Genomic DNA, 18935 nt, shown 5'->3' with positions numbered 1-18935 from the left:
AGTGGCTCAAGAGTTTTTTTTTTTTTTTTTTTTTTTTTAAACAAAAGATCTGAATAGTAAGTTTCATCTCTTAACAGAGGGCGAGAAAAAGTGTGTTCCATACATGGTGTAGTATAATACGAAATCCTTTAATAAAATCAACTAACGGAGTTTTGAAAAACAAAACCTTTAAATGTTTGTTGTGACAACGTAAACGGAACGAAGTTCCTAGTAAATTTAGAAGTAGGTACAACGTGTACCATTTTGCACAAAACTATTTGACTTAAGTTGAATAACTCGGTAAAGGAGCGGTTTTTAAATAATTTGAAGATATAACTTAGTATCAAAATAAGTAAGTATAAATTTATACATATACGATTTTACAAATCGTATAAGTGACAGAAAAGTTTTTAGTATTTTCATTGTTTGTAAATCTTGTGAGGACCGCACAAATAAACAACGTGTAGAAATTTTGATAAACATAGTTTTTCGTATTTCAAAGGTTACGAGTTGAAAAAGATTGAGTGGAAAAGCTTTGAATCATAGGGTGACCAGTTACTAGGTAATGAAAATTAATGACATAAATGTAGTTTTGGTAATTATCTGAACACAAGTCTTTGGGCCAAAATATTCACGTGCGAAGCCATTGCTAAAAAGTGAGGTACGAAGGACAGAGCACGAGGATGTGAAATTAATCGCTTCTTGAATTTGCAAAATGCCAAACAGGTCGTGACTAATAATGAAGTCAGAATACCGATGGTGTTAATGTTACTAAATGAGAGTTTCTTGGAATGAGTTAGGACTTAGAGTTACGTAAGAAAGAGCATTGTTCCAACATGTGTGGCGAAGTAAATCCATGGGGTAACGGAATAGTCTTGAATGGTTTATGTGGATGTCCGAAGGCCTTACATGACGTGGTAGTCAGTGCCTTTATCACATATACATGAATCTCTCGATTTCGACGGTTATAAAGCCTTTATGATGACTTGGATACGAATAACACGAAAAGTTTTATATAATAAGCAACGAAAGTTTTATAGAAATTGTTTATGGTGACAATGTAAGAGAAGAAACGAAGTTCTTAGTAAATTAGGGTCATGTACAACACGTACCGTTCAAGGTATAATATCTTTTAAATGAAAGATTTGATTTGTAAAAGTGAAAGTAAAGTTTCATATATATTTATCAAAAGTAACCATTTACTTTATTTTATATAACGGGTAGGATTTCAAAAATTTGTATGAATGGCAAACAGAATAAATTTATTTTTATAAAGCCTTGAGAGGATAGCACAGTAAAATAAGGTGTGTAAAATTTTGGCAAACAAAATCTTCATATTTCGGAGGTTACAAGTTGGAAAAGGTTGATGAGAATCGAGTAAAAGACTATTGGAAATTTCGTATGATATTTGAGGTAATAAAAACCATTGAATTTATATGTGTTTGACGACTATTAGTAGGGTATAAGTCCTTGACCAAACATGTTTAAGTGTGAAGTTGTTGCTTATAAGTGAGATACGAATGGGAGAGTATGAGGATGAGAGTTAACCACTCATTGATTTTAGGAAAATTTCGAACTGGTATGATTAATATCGAAGTAAGAAGGATGATGTTGTGGTTATCATCGAATAAGGAATCTCTAGAAATAGGTGAGGGTTTAGAGTCACGTAAGAATAAGTATCAAATGAGATTCTTGGGTAATATTTAATATAGAATTTGAACTGCTGAAATAACGGAAAAGGATTTCCTTTATGTATTGTTGTACAAGTTTGTTCATTGTATCGGTTTCTTTCATGGCTAGAAAGTAAGCAGTTTGGCGAGACGGTCAATAATAACCCAGATGATGTCCTAACCGCCTTACCGTCTTTGGTAGTTTAGTGATGAATTTCTTCTCATTTCGATTGTGGGATTTGGGGTTGTTGTCATGTTAACTAATAAGGTTAAATTTTCGGGCTACATCTCTTCCCATAATAGTTTCACCATTCTTGCGAGGTATACGAATATATTTTCCTTATTATAAATAAATTCTGCTTTCATCCTTGAAAGTCAGTTCGTTCCAACTATTTCATCAAGCTTCCTAACTTGATGAGTATTAAGTTAATCTTAAAGTTCATTCCAACTAAGTCTTATTATACTATCGCGAAAAATTCTATCAACCTTCTCAAATAGCATCTGCTTGTGCGTAGATAACCAGTCCTTTCCAACTACTACTTTAAAACTCCCAAGTTTGGTTAATATGAGGTCATTTCCAAATGACCCACCTGTTAATCTTAAAGTATTACCTTAAATTATTCCTCTATCTTCCTCAGCTTACCATGTGCTTGCCCTATAGAATACTTAACCCTCATGGTTGTTAATGGCTTATTAGTTGTAACACTAAGGTTCTTAGATATAAGGTTTCTATCGCTCCAATATTAAACAGCCTTGAGATAATAAGATGTTGTGATGAAACGTACCCTAACTAAAATCAGGATCCATGCAAGTCTCCATAACGATTGCTTTACCGCAGGAAATTTTAAAGTTTTTCCCATGTGAGAACTTTTTCCTTAAATGTCCAGGGTGTCGATATCTACAGCAAATTTTCGGGTTATCAATTCTGCAATCAAGGCCCCTCTTGTACAGTATCTTGGCTACGTGGTTATTCTTTCCCTACCTTTAACAGGCTACAATGTGTATGCTCAAGTGATTCCTAACAAAATTTTTCCTGGATCACCCCATATTCCTCATGTAGTAACATTGGAACTTCTACATGATTTACTTCAATATAATCACGCTGGCCTGGCGTCATTATATTGTACTAAATCGTGCGTTCATTCCAATACCATTCCATATGGTCAATGTAACGTGATCACTTTCAATTATACACAATTTCATCTAACGGTTCTTTATCTATACCATCTCAAAACAGAATCGACATAACTAATCTCGCAGTTTCTCGATGTAGGTGCGTAGGTTCCGTAGATCATGTATTAATGCCTAAGTGTCCCGAAGTTTCTTCAAAGGTTCGGATTCAGGTAACGTTGTTAGGTTCCTTCTAAATATTCAATCCGGGTCTCGCGTCGGGTTGTACGTGTAGCAAGTAGTAATATGATATGTCTTGAGGCGACTCCCAAGTCCTTGGGTATGGCTGAGCATCAGTAGAAGACACTATGACCTCATTAAAGGGAATGCCTTCCCGACTTCTTCAATGTCTAGGAGTGTTAGGGACCTAAGTCCAGAAGTGTCGTGAGATCGTCGAGCAGTGGTAAAGAATGAAAGAGTTAAGTGACGGTCATGAAAGCGTACAGGGTATGTGTCAACCGAACAATCTTCCAGATCGCGTGAAGAAATGTTTCGATCTCTGGAACGGTGGAGGAGTAGTAACAGGTGGATGACACTGTCATAACCCTAACTTTTTCTACTAGGTTATTTAATCTAACCTTTCAAAATTAGAATTTTTTTTCTTGACTAGTATATTTAATAAAATACGTCTTGATTTATTTTAGGGTTTGTATAACCCTGGTTTTACATTTAAGTCTTGATTGATCGAGGATTGTTATACATATACAAAATTCCTAGAAACCCTAGTTTACCACCATAAATTCTAAGACTTGAAAAAAAAAATACACACTTGTATACTTGTGAAATTAAGGATATAACATGATCAAGTATTATTGATTAAGTAATCATCCTTAATCCACCTAGTTAGTAAAATACTACAACATTAGTCATTAACTAAGTCTTACTCAAGATTATAACACCTAATTATATACTTACATCTAAACTTAAAACTAATCTAAGATTAACCAAAAGACTACATGTAATTAACATTACTTAATTAGCACTAATTACATGCAAATATAACAAACACTTGTCATTTCCATGCATAATTAACTAAGTAAAGATTGATTAGTCATCTTCTCTTTTCTTCTCCTTATGCCACATTACATACACATGTCACTTCCATGCATGATTAGCTAGTAAGTGTGCTTAGTCATTTAACCTCTTTTTCTTCTCCATGTTACATGCCATCATCATCATTTCCATAAGATCAAATTGGTAACTCTTGAACTCACTTACTAATCTTAATCATTCACTAAATCCTCTCTAAGTTACAGCCATTTCTTTCTTCTTTGTTCATCTTCATCAACTCATACATCATCATTACTCAAGGTATAATTACCAAGAACACTTCTTTTATTTCATACCAAGTTACTTTCAAGAGAAATGGGTGTAAAAGCTTAATCTAGAGTGTTAAAAACACTCAATGATGATTACATGGCTAACTCTAATCTTGATCATAAGTAACTAAAAATATGTTTTACATATGTTTAACGACCTAAAATAAACTTAAAATGAAAAGGGATATAGCTAAAATGTATTAATATTACTAGTTAGTTCTTAACTTACAAAGAAACCAAATCAGTCTTCATTTGGTGGAATTTTTAGAAAATACTTACACTCACTTTTGCTACTGGAATTGTTTAGATTCTAAAACTTTTATGAGTCCTAGACCTTCTGTAAAAATCCCATGATTTATAAAGTAGTTTAAGTATTTCTTTTGTATTTTTACTTTTTATGGGTACTGATTTGGACAGAATCTGTCCAACACACATGTATCACCAAACATGAGGTACCAACGTTTAGATATGAAAACTTAAGAGATTTTCATTATAAAATAGACTAAAAATAGAACATGTTAGGCTTTGGAATCATATAAAAAGCTTAAGAAATGATTAGGATATGGTCTTGTACATTTAAATAATGGGTTTTAAACTTGTTGAAACTGTCACCACTTAGAATATAAAGAAAACGTACACAACTTATGTTTTCTGAGCAAAACGAATTTTTGAACAAAAATATAACTATATTGGAGTAAGACTTCAAAAGGATAAGTCTAAATAAATTAATTTACTATTTTTAGTGATATTAAACTTTAAACTAGTCAAAACAGTCCACTTGTAGTAAAATAATTCTATAAAATTCATTTTTATGATATAAATTACAAACCTTATATTTTTAGACCTCCAACACATATACCTTCACATATAAAATAAGAATTACCTTATATCACTACTTTTTAAATAAGAAATCAACTTCTAAAACTACTTGTAAAATCAGTCCACATAGAAACCTTAACTTGTAAACCGAGAAACCGTCTTTTAAAAGCCGAGTACACTATGTTACATTTGAACATAAATCAAATCATTAGTATTACTAATGTTAGTAATAACACACCTCTAACCTTAACTTATGTATTTAGGTCCCGAGCTCGAAGTACATCAAAGTACTTAAACCACAAATCCAAGCTTTATACCGCATAACATCATCTGTGAGTATCATAGTCCCATTTTACTTGCTTTTAGCAAACTTACTATTTTGGGATGAGAAACATGCTTCTTTTATGTTTTACATTATGGACATAAGTGCTTAAAACTTTATTCTATTGTGTTGAGTTTGTGACTTAGCTTAAACCCCGATTCTGATATCGTTAATTACTTGTTTATGGTAAACGCGAATAATGTGGATAGATCTATTTGAGGGTGACTCCTCACATCCGGCATAGTCTTCAGGCTAGCAGATGCATAACCTTCGACTTTGTAGCTCTAGCTAAGTGAGACTACATGATTTCGGGTTCTTGATTGTTAAGTTCGATATCGGGAGCTCATGTTTATTTAGAATATATTTACAACTGTTTATACTTGAAAATCTTATGGACAATACATTTATATACATTAAACCTATGATCTCACCAACATTATTGTTGACATTTTTAAGCATGTGTTTTCTCAGGTCCTTAAGCAGGAGTCCGCATACATTCAGGTTGGCTTTTGGGATGTCGTCAGGATGTCGGGACGTCGTTTTAAAAATAAATCATCATGCACTATGTTTAAGTGTTGTACTTTGTTATGTTATGGTTGTAATTATTGTACTTTACTTTTAAGTCCCGACATGTAACTCAAAACTTGTACTTGTGTGTTGAAATAAAAATGTTTCCGCCGTCGTCTTTAGAAATCGTTAACTATAACTGGGACACCTATCACGTCACATTTCGGGATCGAAATGGGGTCGTGACAGACACTACTAGTTCTTAGGGTTAGACGAGTGGGAAAGTAGTTCAGGAAAACATCTGAACTAGGTAGGATAAGTTCTCCAAGTTGGTATAGCGAATAGCAGGCATGTAGCAAGAGTGTAATCAGGCATATCAACTACAGCAGCCTAGATCATTTACAGCAGCACGTAGCATGGCAGTAGTAACAGTATCATGCCGAAGTAACATGCTAAAAGAAGATAGTAGCATGCAGTAGCGAGAGTAAGCAAAAGCATACAACGAGTTTTCATAGCAGTAGAAGGAAACGGTAGCATGCAGTAAGTTCAGTAGAAACAAGTAAACTAGCAAGTTGTAGATTAGTCCTATTAGTGAATCCTACTCGGGTCGGTCTTAGACTCACTAATGCAAACTAATTCCCTACAACCAATGCTCTGATACCAAATGTGATGCCCCGTACAAAACCATCGTGTACGAATCATCAACAACAGGATCATTACAAGGTTAAGTACTATATGCGTTTTCAAAAAAAAAAAAACAGTTTGCATTCATTAATAAAGTGATGTCTAAACCAACATCGAATGTTTTACAATCCAAAAGCATGCTTCACTAAGTAGAAGCAAATAATAAGATGTAAGTGACCACAATGGTCGTTACAAGTCATAGTTCAAAAGTACTAATGTTTGAATGCAAAATAAAGTAGTTCATGCGATGACAACTCTAAGCAGCGGATGTCTACAGTACGACTAGTACACAGCGGAAGCTAACCTCAAGCACCTGAGAAAAACATGCTTAAAAACGTCAACAAAAAGGTTGGTGAGCTATAGTTTAAGTATAACAGTAAGTAAGATAGGCCACGAGATTTCAGTGCTACAAAGAGTGTTTCAAAATAGTATGATAAAGTATATGTTAACCGTGGGCACTTGGTAACTAACTTAACGTTTATACCCCCTGAATACACTTGGCAAGTGCGTATGTCTACGAAGTATTAAACACTCGTTAAATACTAGCGCTACTAGCCCGAGTGGGGAAGTCAAACCCTATGGATCCATATCTAAGATTCGCGTTCACGATTCAAAAACCAATGATTAAACGTTACCGAGCTAAAGGGAATGTTTATGCCGTTGTATAACCCACACATATATAAGTTTAAGTACTCATGCCTAGTATGTAAAACATAAAATCCGCATGTATTCTCAGTTCCCAAAATAAGTTAAAGTAAAAAGGAAATGCTATAACTCACAATGATAAAGTAGCGGTAAAAGTCAAGTCGGGAAAAGGTGCAAGTAATCGGTCCGAAAGGTCCAACGAGTCCTCAACCTAAGTTAAATAGTACTAAGTCAGTAAATCGTCTCAATAGGTTTAAAATTATGTAAATAAGGTCTTAAAGGTCATCATCATTCATCATCAAACATAAGGCGTAAAGTAAGTTTCGTTTATGAAAGTAGTTTAAAACAAAGGCTGATTTCAGTCAGTCACCACGGCCTCTACCCTTACTGAAACAAGGTGAGACCAGTGGCCATGGCTCCATATATGAGTCCTTTAAGTGTGATAAAATTTACAGAAGCAAACTCTTCTTCGTTTGACTGTGGCGACGGTCTAAGTGCGAGTAGGTCAGAAATTTCTGCACAACGTTAAAGGACATAGTGACGATCGGAGGGCCATAAATCCTAAACCGTAACTCGGATTAAGACGAGTCCTATATGAAAAGTTATCTAATCGAACCAAGATATTTGAAAATCAAGGTTACAGCAGCCCAGCTTTAGTGGTATGTTACATAAACAGCAGAACAGTAGGCTGTAAACAGAAACAGAAAGATAAGTGGGTTCCGGTGGGTTTTGGTGCTTGATGTTCATCATGGTTCTCATCCTTGATGCATATAGCTTCAAGTGTACAACTCATTGATGTGTTTACATCATATTTACCATGGTTTGACCATCATAACCCAAGTGCAAGTCTAAGACATGAAGCACAACTCACTTAAGTATTGCAAGTGTTTTGATGAACCAAAGTTTCATCAAAGTCTTAGATTTAGCACATACATGAAATGTAAAAGTAATACTAACTAAGTTTTGACAATTATGACACAAGTGTGAGTCTAAGACATATAGATCAACTCACTTAAGAGTTGTATGAAGTTGATGAACCAAAGTTACATCAAGGTCTTAGATCTAACACTTACATGAACTTTAAAAGTAAAAACAAGTTACAAACTTGAAGTAAACTTATGAAATCAAGATCTTAAGTAGTAGAACATAGTTCTTAGTTAGATCTTGAAGATCCAAGACTCAAAAGCCTAGTTCAAGCATAAGTGTACCAATTTATAATTATAGAACACTTACTTACATGTTCTTGAACTTTTAAAGTTAACTTTAGTTCAAGAAAGTATGAGATCAAGACTAACTTGTAATACTTGACCATTTAACAACAAACATAATTTTTAAAGTGCAAATAAATGAAGAAATAAACTAAGTAAGCATGTAACTAGTTCATTGTTGTTCATACTTTAAAGATTCAAACCAAAGTTTGATCTTTAAGAAAGTAAACTTTAAAGTTTACTAACATGAATTACAAGTATGCTTTTTACAACCATGAACTTACAATCTTTAAAACTTTAAAAGTAGAACATAAACTAGTAAGTTTATGTTCTTGAGTGTTCTTGTAAATACAAGATAAATGAAGAATAAACTAATAAGTTTGATTCTTGAAAACATGTAAGTAAGTAACTCAAGTAAGTAAACAACTATATGTAATCAACAACAATCAAGGGCAAGCAACAACAAACAACAAAGTATGATGATGATGAAGATCTAGGCCACGGTTTTGCAAGAGAAGAAGAGAAGAAGAAAACTCAAGTTACTTACAAGAATTAGAGGGGGAAAAAGAGAGAAAGTTTGAGAGAAAATTTGCAAGTAAATGTGTGTGTGTGAAATGTGAAGTGAGTACTAGTGAATCTAGTAGAAAAAAAAAGATTTTGAACTCCACAAAAGGGCCCTTGGTCGACGGCTAGAAGGGGACCAAGAGGGAAGCAAATATCCACAAGTTAATCTCATGCAAAGGTTCCAAAAGATGGTTACAAGAGGTGGTTTCATGGGAATGGTGTGTAACTAGATTCTTCAAGTATTAAACTATCTAGTTAATCCCTAAATGATACTTACACATGGAAGACATGGGCTAATGAATCCATTTAAGATGTAGGGTGGGCTTATAAGCCCAATATGTATGTAAGTAACAAGTTAAATAAATAAGCCCAAGTCCAAATAAAATAATAATCCAATAAAAGCCCAAGTAATTAACTAATGACCTTAGTTAATTAAAATGATTAATAAAACTAATCATGAATGCAAATAATATGTGGAAATATTATTCGTGAAAGTTTCATGTGTCACAAAGACGTTTCGGGCAATTAAAAGTCATGTACGGTTAATCATGGCAACATGTAAATGTAATAACATACATTCGTTAAATTTCAAGTATTAATAATAATTATTAATAAATAAATGATGAAAAATCCAGGGTCGTTACAAATATGATATTAAACTCATCTAATTTATTGTTAGAACTAGAATACATAATCTCTAAAACATTAGAGATTACACAATCGCCAGGTAGAACGAAGATAATTGATGTAGAACGATATGTAGAATGATGATTATACTCGAGGTACAGAATGGGATGCTGAGGCATGTGTTGTTGATGGTACGGGTGCTATTGCTGGTGGTCTTGTTGATGTCGGTGATGTTGCTGAAGCTGGTAAGTTTTGCACCATATTTTCCAAATTGATTACTCGAGCGCGAAGTTAGTTGACTTCTCCTATTATTCCGAGATGATTGTCGGTCGGAACAAGCGGATGAATAATGTTTAGAATTTTAGATAGAATATAATCGTGACGAGATATCCTGTGAATAAGGGTGAAAATGGTGTTTCGGGCTGATTCGCCGGAAAGTGTTTCAGGTTATTCGCCAAGAGGGAAAGTCGGTGGATGGAAAGGATCACCTTCTTCTTGTTTTCGATGATTAAGTAGACTACGAACTCATCATGTGAATTGGAGATGATTGATTGATTGATTCATTCTGGTGACACCGCTTTCGGAGCTTAGGTGAATATCCCTGTCAGAATAGCTGTCGGAATAACTATTGGAATCTAAGGGACTCGAACTGGTTGAGGGATTCATCTCCTACGATCAATTGAAGGATTTTCGATAAGAAATAGATTATAGGAGATAGATTAGTACTCTTCAATACATAATTTACATATACATATATAATACTAAAATCCCATAAGTTACGAAGGAATATACGGAAGCTGTCAGGCAAAGTCTACAGTAACAGATATGCTAAGATATAAATTAGCAGATACGCTAAGATACGAATTTTGTCTATACACTATTCATGCAATCATTGCAGTAAGATGTGTCTAGACTAAGAATGATAAGCAGATAATTTCCTAAGGATGATAAACAGATGATTTCCGACAAAAATGATAAGCAAAACTTTTGACATGCAGACACGGTCGAAGTCCAGACTTACTAATGCATCCTAACGACTATCAGTTAGACACACTAATGCAAAACCTGGTTCACTAAGACCACCGCTCTGATACCAACTGAAATGATCCGTCCTAATCTGTCTGGAAAAAGTCATCAACATCTGGTTCCATTGCGATGATCGACTCTAATTAAGGTCTTTACAATGAGCAAATGCACAGCGGAAGATTTCTTTCATACCTGAGAATAAACATGCTTAAAAGTGTCAACCAAAAGGTTGGTGAGTTCATAGGTTTATCATAACAATCACTTCAATATCTTAATAGACTACAAGATTTCATATACTCAAACATTTTAAATAAAAATATTCTAAGTGGTTGAGCACTTGATAACCATACTTAACATTTAATCAACGTCGCATATTCCCTTTATTATGAAATCTCACTACACCGTACCAAGTGTAGTCATCGAAACGAAGTAATGTGCAACCGTTGAATACTGGTCATCCAGTCCGGTTGGGGTTGTCAGGCCCGATAGATCTATCAACAGGATTCGCGTTTACAATACCGCATGTAAATAGTAGTTACCAAGTTACAGGGAAGTATGCTAGTGGTATAACTCAACGTAGAATATATATTTTTAATCACTTGTGTCCATAGCGTAAATCATAAAATGCATGTATTCTCATCCCGAAATATTTAGAGTTTAAAAGTGGGACTATATACTCACCATACTGTATTTTGTAGTAAAAATACATATAACATCATTGAACAAGTGTAGGGTTGGCCTCGGATTCACGAACCTATATTAATTATATATATTAACACATATAATTTTTTAATCGCACAATATATATATATATATATATATATATATATATATATATATATATATATATATATATATATATATATATATATATATATATATATATATATATATATTATTAATTGTTATTTTATTAATTTATATTTTAATAACTTAATTAGATATATTTATTTTTAAATGCTTTAAATAGATAACTAATGTTTATTACAAAAATATTAATATAGTTATGTTTTATGTCATAAATATATTTTTATATAGAGAATCTTTATTTGATATTTTAATAATACTAATAACAATATTGATAAGAATAATACTAATTATACTAAAAATCATGATAATTCTAATAATACTAATAATGAAAATTTTAATAATAAATAAAGATAATTTTAATAATAGTGATACTACTAATAATATTCTTATTGATATTGCTAATACTAATGTTAATAATAATAATAATAATAATAATAATAATAATAATAATAATAATAATAATAATAATAATAATAATAATAATAATAATAATAATAATAATAATAATAATAATAATAAGGGGGATGATTCTAACACACCCTTTTTGATCCTCACACACCTATTTTAACCTTTTACTCTTCTAATAATACTCCATTTCTTTAAATTGGTGTGTGAGGATCGAAAAAATGTGTGTGAGAATCATCCCCCTAATAATAATAATAATAATAATAATAATAATAATAATAATAATAATAATAATAATAATAATAATAATAATAATAATAATAATAATAATAATAATAATAATAATAATGATGTTGATGATGATGATAATAATAATAATAATAATAATAATAATAATAATAATAATAATAATAATAATAATAATAATAATAATAATAATAATAATAATAATAATAATAATAGCTACCTCTCAGGAAAAAGTTTCAAAAATAAATGCTAAAGCCCGGGCTCGAACTCAAGACCTCTCGCTAAACACAACACCCTTATACCACTCCTCTATTCCAGTTTTTTGATTCATGATGCACTTAATTTCATTTAAACCGAATCATTGGCCCATCGGTAGTCTCAAAAGCCCAAGTTTTACACAAGTCCACTTAGCAATTAAAAAGCCCATGATGCAAATCACAGATTTGGGTTTTGTTTCTGTGTTGCTCGATCAGGATCAAAACAAACAGCCGCCATCATAACATTATCATTATCGTCCCATCATCTAATCATAATCATCATCATTATCATTCGTAATTCTTCATCATCCTACTCGCCCTTATAATCCATCATCATCATTAGGTCATCTTGTCGTCATACTTAATTATTAACATAATCATTAACATAATCATTAACATATTCATCGATCATAATACACGGTATCATCACAGTGACATCACAAAATTATTATTGTACTATTCATCTTCTTCTCCATGATCATGCTTCACTATTCATCACCTTCTTCATCAACTTGTCTCATCATCCCTTGTTCGAACAGACATAAACGTAGCAGTAGCAAAATTGTGGATTCTTGGTTGCCATAACAGTCCAAAAGTGATGGTTTGTGGGTTGGTGTTTGATGGTTACAGAAAGTGGAAGTCACAAAAAAAAACAGCGGTGATGTTTGACGATGGTAACAGGAATTTAGCAGCAGTAGGTTGCAGTTTAATGGGTGGTGGTTGTAGGATGGAGCTCCGGTCAACAGGAACAAAACAGAAGGAGTCTAGATGGTGTGTTCATGAGCTTCGATATAGTTGCAGAGAAATGATGGAGTGGATGTTAACGACGGTTGTGGTGGTTTCACGTGGTGATCGAGCAGGTGCAGGAGGTGATCGGTGGTGGTTTGTCTTTGGTTCAAAACAGAAACGTAACAGTAGCAGTAATATTATGATGATGGTGGCGGTTTAGGTTGATTCGAAATGGTGGTGTCTGTGAGTTCACGAAGAAGAAGAAGAAGAAGAGAAAAGAAAGATGGTGGCGACGGGTTCAAATAGAAATGGTCTAGTTTTCGTGTAGCTTTGTAGTTGTAGTTGATGGTGGATAACGAAACAAAATTTAGAAGTAGAAGCAAGCGATTTTTGGTGTGGTTCATGGGTGTTGTATGGGATACCGGTGGAAAATGATTTTAGGATGGAGGCCACCGGTTAGGGTGGTCAAGGTGATGGTTGCCGTAGATTAAACAGAACAAGCATGAGCCATGGTTGGTGTTGGTGTTTAATGTTATGTAGGAGTGAGTAATCAATTTGTTTGCAAGGTTCATATATAAATCTATATACTCCATAAAATTTAATCTAATGAATCCTAATAATAATATAATATTAATATTAAATAATCAAGTGGAGAAGGAAAATAAGAACGTGTCCACACATTTAACAGCTCATGATTTGTTGTTTATCTGCCGACACTTTTCCCCGGATGGCTATATCGTGTCCATTGCTAAACAGTTAATGTATAAAAGTGTCCCTAAAAATCCTAAATTTTTAGATTAAATATATTTAATTATTTCACTCATTAACTGTTTGAAACCTGATCAAAAAGGTTCGATAAGTATTTATTTTCTGTTCCAATTTATATGTACGGAGTACTAATATTTAAACTTAAAAAGGTAAAAATATTTTTAACAAACCTAACATCTTCGTAATTGATTTACAGTTCAACTTTTATTTTAGTCCTTTATGGACATGTAATATATCTATATTAAAACCAACGAAACGTCAACCGTGTGTTACTGACGTTTACTAATTAGGCTCGAAATCATTCATTTTCAATATACACATTCTATATATATTTATATATATATATATATATATATATATATATATATATATATATATATATATATATATATATATATATATATATATATATATATATATATATCCAATCTTAGCTAACAAGTTTAAGTAAATAAATATATTAATTATATTCTTTTAAACAACTAAATATAATATTATATATTTATAAATAATATTTACATATAAATGTAATATCTATATATATATATATATATATATATATATACATATATATATTTAATAACATAATTGTTTTTATTACATCGCATAACATTTTACATATTTATTTCCTACAATTAAATCATATATTATATCAAATAATATTTCAAATTATTATCATATATATATATATATATATATATATATATATATATATATATATATATATATATATATATATATATATATATATATATATATATTTAAATATATAAATGTATCTATTTACAAATTGTTGTTCGTGAATCGTCGGGAACAGTCGAAGGTCAATTGAACAGTTCAAAATTTTTGAGACTCAACATTACAGACTTTGCTTATCGTATCAGAATTATGAAATCGTATCGAGAGTTTGGTTTAAAATTAGTCAAAATTTTTCGGGTCGTGACATATTCTAACTCAAAGAAAGCATTTTGCTGGTAATAATGTAGGAAAGTTGCAGCTGACGAGAACACCGGCCATCTACTGTTATTTGAACCCGAGCATTAATGAATACGAATAATCCATCAACACGTAAGTATTTAGGAGATCTTTAATGGTTTTTATCTAATTACACGTTGATTAAAGATCTTTAGGTATGTGAAATTTTTCTAAATGCCTGATAATTCGGTCGGTATTTAGCAGGGACGGAGCCAGGAATTATAGTTGAGGGTGGCTCCGCATTTTTAAGTCAATATAAATATAATAATACTCCGTAATACTCAATCCCATATATGTCGGGTTTTACACATCAATAACATATATTTTTACTCAATTTTAAAAGTTCTCCGTATCTTTTACTAACATTTTTTTTATTTTATGAATCTTTTTCACCAACCATATGTTAAACCAATACTTCGTATAAGAGATTTGCATAGGTAACCTTCTATACTTTTTATCTCAGTAAACAATATTTATTAAAAAAATTTATAAAATTCAAGACTATTTAAAATCACTATATCACCCATTAAAAATTTGCATTCCCCACATAAAGTTCTTTTGATCAATTATTAAAATTCATGGAAACTTATGTGTCATTTCGCAAAAAATGAAGGTCTTTTGACCTTTCCCAAGAAATCATACGGAGTATTTATCTACATATCTAAAATTGAATATTAGTAAACACATTCATAACTTTGAAGGGTTCTAAGGGAATTTAATAAACTAGTTGAGGGACTAAAGTTAAATATTGAGAGAAGGTCTTCTTCTCCTCCCCCAAATTGACCTGCAACATACCCGTAACCTAATTTAACATTTAAAAATTTGCTACTAAAAATCCCATTAAATTACAATTTAATATCAAATTACAACTAGAGTTGGCGGATGCTGAACACCCCTCCACCTCCCTACTAGCTCCGCCCCTGGTATTTAGGATTATAAAATGACATCTTTATGAAAAACATAAAGATTATCGCGGGTAATTAACTATTAAATTTAGGGTACAATCTACCATTGAAAATATTCGGATTGTTACCAAATGCATGCATCATTATCCCTTAGGTTACATCTACCAATGAAACGAGCAAAGTGAAACTTGCCAAGTTTGTTCAAAGGCAATATTTTTATCTTTTGTCTGCCATTTGACTTTTAATAGTCAACATAATAAAGTTTAGAAGAATACAATCCTTCTTTTGAAGATTAGTATCTTCGTTATATGTTGTTGTCCCGTATATATCTATGTAATAATCTGAAGTAAAAATAATAAATTAACTACACAAAAAATTTTGCATCTGAAGCTTACTAATTTGACCATAAAAGTCAATGCTAACAGTTCATTATTTATTACCGTGTTGCCTTTGTAGGTGATGGTTTTTGAGGAGATGAATTAACACCAATGCCCTTTTGAGTTATAGATGATACTGTAGATTTTTCATGTTTGCTTGACCACTATATCGCAGTTGTTTTACTCTTTGATTGCGCAAAAGAATTCGAGCCCATATTACATATACAAAACCTCTTTCGCCAAATTGTCGAACTATACTTTAATGAACATGAAAAACACCAACTTTCCCCTCTTTTTGAACATTGTAGCATATATATCCAATAATAATATGTGTGATGTATGTCTGCCATTTGTAGCGATGTATGTGTGAAACAGTAATGCACACAACTTACAATATCCGCTGCAGCACACACACAACTTGATCAAACAAGAACTTTTCAGTAACAATGGTAAATATCGAAGCCAGATGCTTACACAAATCACACCCACAAACAATCTTATTGCTCCATCTGAGAGGAAAATGACTATAAAATCTGAAAATAAAACTGGTGGTTCATATATCTTCACAAACCATGCACAGTGTAACCGAGACACGTATGATGTAGCGACTATCGAGCAAGAAGAAATGTTACCTGTTGAGATGGCTACCACGGACGTGCATGATCCACTATCGACTGTAAACGATTCTCCAATAGATGAGGAACCACTTTCATTTCAAAGTGATGATATGACGAGGACGATGGCATACCTAACTTTTTCGACGTTGATTTTCTAAACTTAAATCTTTGATTTGATAGTTGAATTTTAATTTTTTTAAACTAATACTGCAGATACTTGAGGAGGATTCGAGTCTAGATCAACTAAAATTATGTTTGAATGGAATTGAGATTTTTGAGCACTTTACAGAGTACGTTATTTTGTTATACGGTTACCTACATTTTGTGGATATGATATATCATTTTGATGGACTTGCTAATATGCATTTTGTATGTACGATTTTTGGCATTCTGTATATGGTATGGGAAGAAATATCTTGCTTTACTATAACGATTTTTTCAGTGCCTATCGATATAATCTTATTCACCCTTTACTATTTATGGATCGTTACCAAATTACATAAGAAATGACATGATTTATTTCACTGGTTCTTATGGCTTCTAATAAATTAACGTGGAATTCATAACTCCATAGAGAATCATCTTTATTAAAACCTTACTATTAACTTATATTTACCATTCCGAATGTATTTATCAATACTTCAATCATAATGGGTGTCAATATCTCATTCTACAAATGTCTACTCTATGATTAATTGCTTTGTGATGTTAGCTTAATTTTTGCAGCCTTTATGTACGATAATAATGCAGACAGCCAGAAGAGGATCATGAGGTTGGAACAGTATGCTAATCATATTGCGAGAAGAGATATGACATCACTGGGAACTTATGCTATTTTACAAGGATGGGATATGAAGTTTTATGTTAAAATTCAGAGGCATTTCAAGCGTAATTGGTATATTATCTGAATTGTCTCACTATCTCATTAATCGTATCAATACGTATTGTGGTTTAGGTTTTAACTGGAAGAGCAACAGAGAATAATAAAGTCCACATTGACTTAGAAAGAAAAGGTCAAAATAGTAGAGTATCTTAACGGCAGGTCAGCTATACCTCAACAATGTAATTGAATCATATGAGTAAGTTATACATGAACCAAGGGTTTCTTCCACATGAAGAATCAACAAGTTTTGTTCATTTGTTTATCTTCTCAGCTATTATTATTACCAATTTAGAGTTTATGTTTTTGTTTTATTCACATACGTTATTACCAATTTAGAGTTTATGTTTTTGTTTTATAGACATGTGCTCTTCATGAAATCGATTCGGTCAATTTCATTCAGATACTTCATTGATCGATTCGATGGTTATATGAATCAGATTAAGTCAGATGCTTATGATAAAACAGCAAAGCTTGCGAGATTAGAAGGTTTTATAATCAGATTCAATTACATATTTCATCAATTGATTCTATAAATCAAAATATGTAAGTAAACGTCTGTTATCTCAATTCTAATGATCAATTCAACTTTTATTGTTGTTGTGAATATAAAAAGTTAGGGTTTTTTTGTTGTTGTATCAGATTCCAACAGTCTATACCATTCTCATGTACTTCTCGACAATCTACAGTTGGTGTTGATGCGATAACAATGGGTATTGTGTGCTTTGGTTTTCTTTTGATATTATTGGTATATTTTTATTTAACTTCATTTTTTAATATCTATTATTTTTTAGCTTGATTGGATATAGATCATAGATGTTGCTAATGTATGTTTTCTAATTTATGATCACGGAGTAGGAAATTAGAATGAAAAAAAATGTAGACTGACGTTTTATCTCTGAACCCAATTTATAGGGTTAATCAACCCTAATCTCACATATCCAAAGCGACCATTATCGCCATATACGGCTATCCCTGTTTAGAAGATTAATCTTCATTGATCAATGCCCAAACTTAATCCCCAAATTATCGTATATACTACTGATTTTTTGTTTTTATCAAAACTTCCTGTTATGTTCTTTGCTACTCAAACCCTAATTCATTGTGAGTCTCATTTCACAATATCCGCAATTTTAATGCAAATTGCGGTCTTGCCAATTGGTAAATTTATGGCTGCAACTTTACCAACAAGCGAATACAGTTTGTTGGGTCGAAAATTTAGTTTAAACTCAGGTCCATTTAACATGAAAGAACATGTTATAATTACGGTTTTCGCGAATTGTGGTGTTTCGACTAGTGGCGGTGATGCGTATTCGATTGGTGAGTTTACGGTTATGAAAGCTTATTATAGACAAAGCTAGAGTTTCTTGTGTGGGTTGATTATTGTCTTGACAACTCATGTATGTTTCTTCATTTTTTTTGGTTA

Source organism: Rutidosis leptorrhynchoides, chromosome 9 (genome assembly GCF_046630445.1).
Source record: "Rutidosis leptorrhynchoides isolate AG116_Rl617_1_P2 chromosome 9, CSIRO_AGI_Rlap_v1, whole genome shotgun sequence".
NCBI classification, from domain to species: Eukaryota; Viridiplantae; Streptophyta; class Magnoliopsida; order Asterales; family Asteraceae; genus Rutidosis; species Rutidosis leptorrhynchoides.
Note: the sequence above shows the minus strand (reverse complement) of the source record.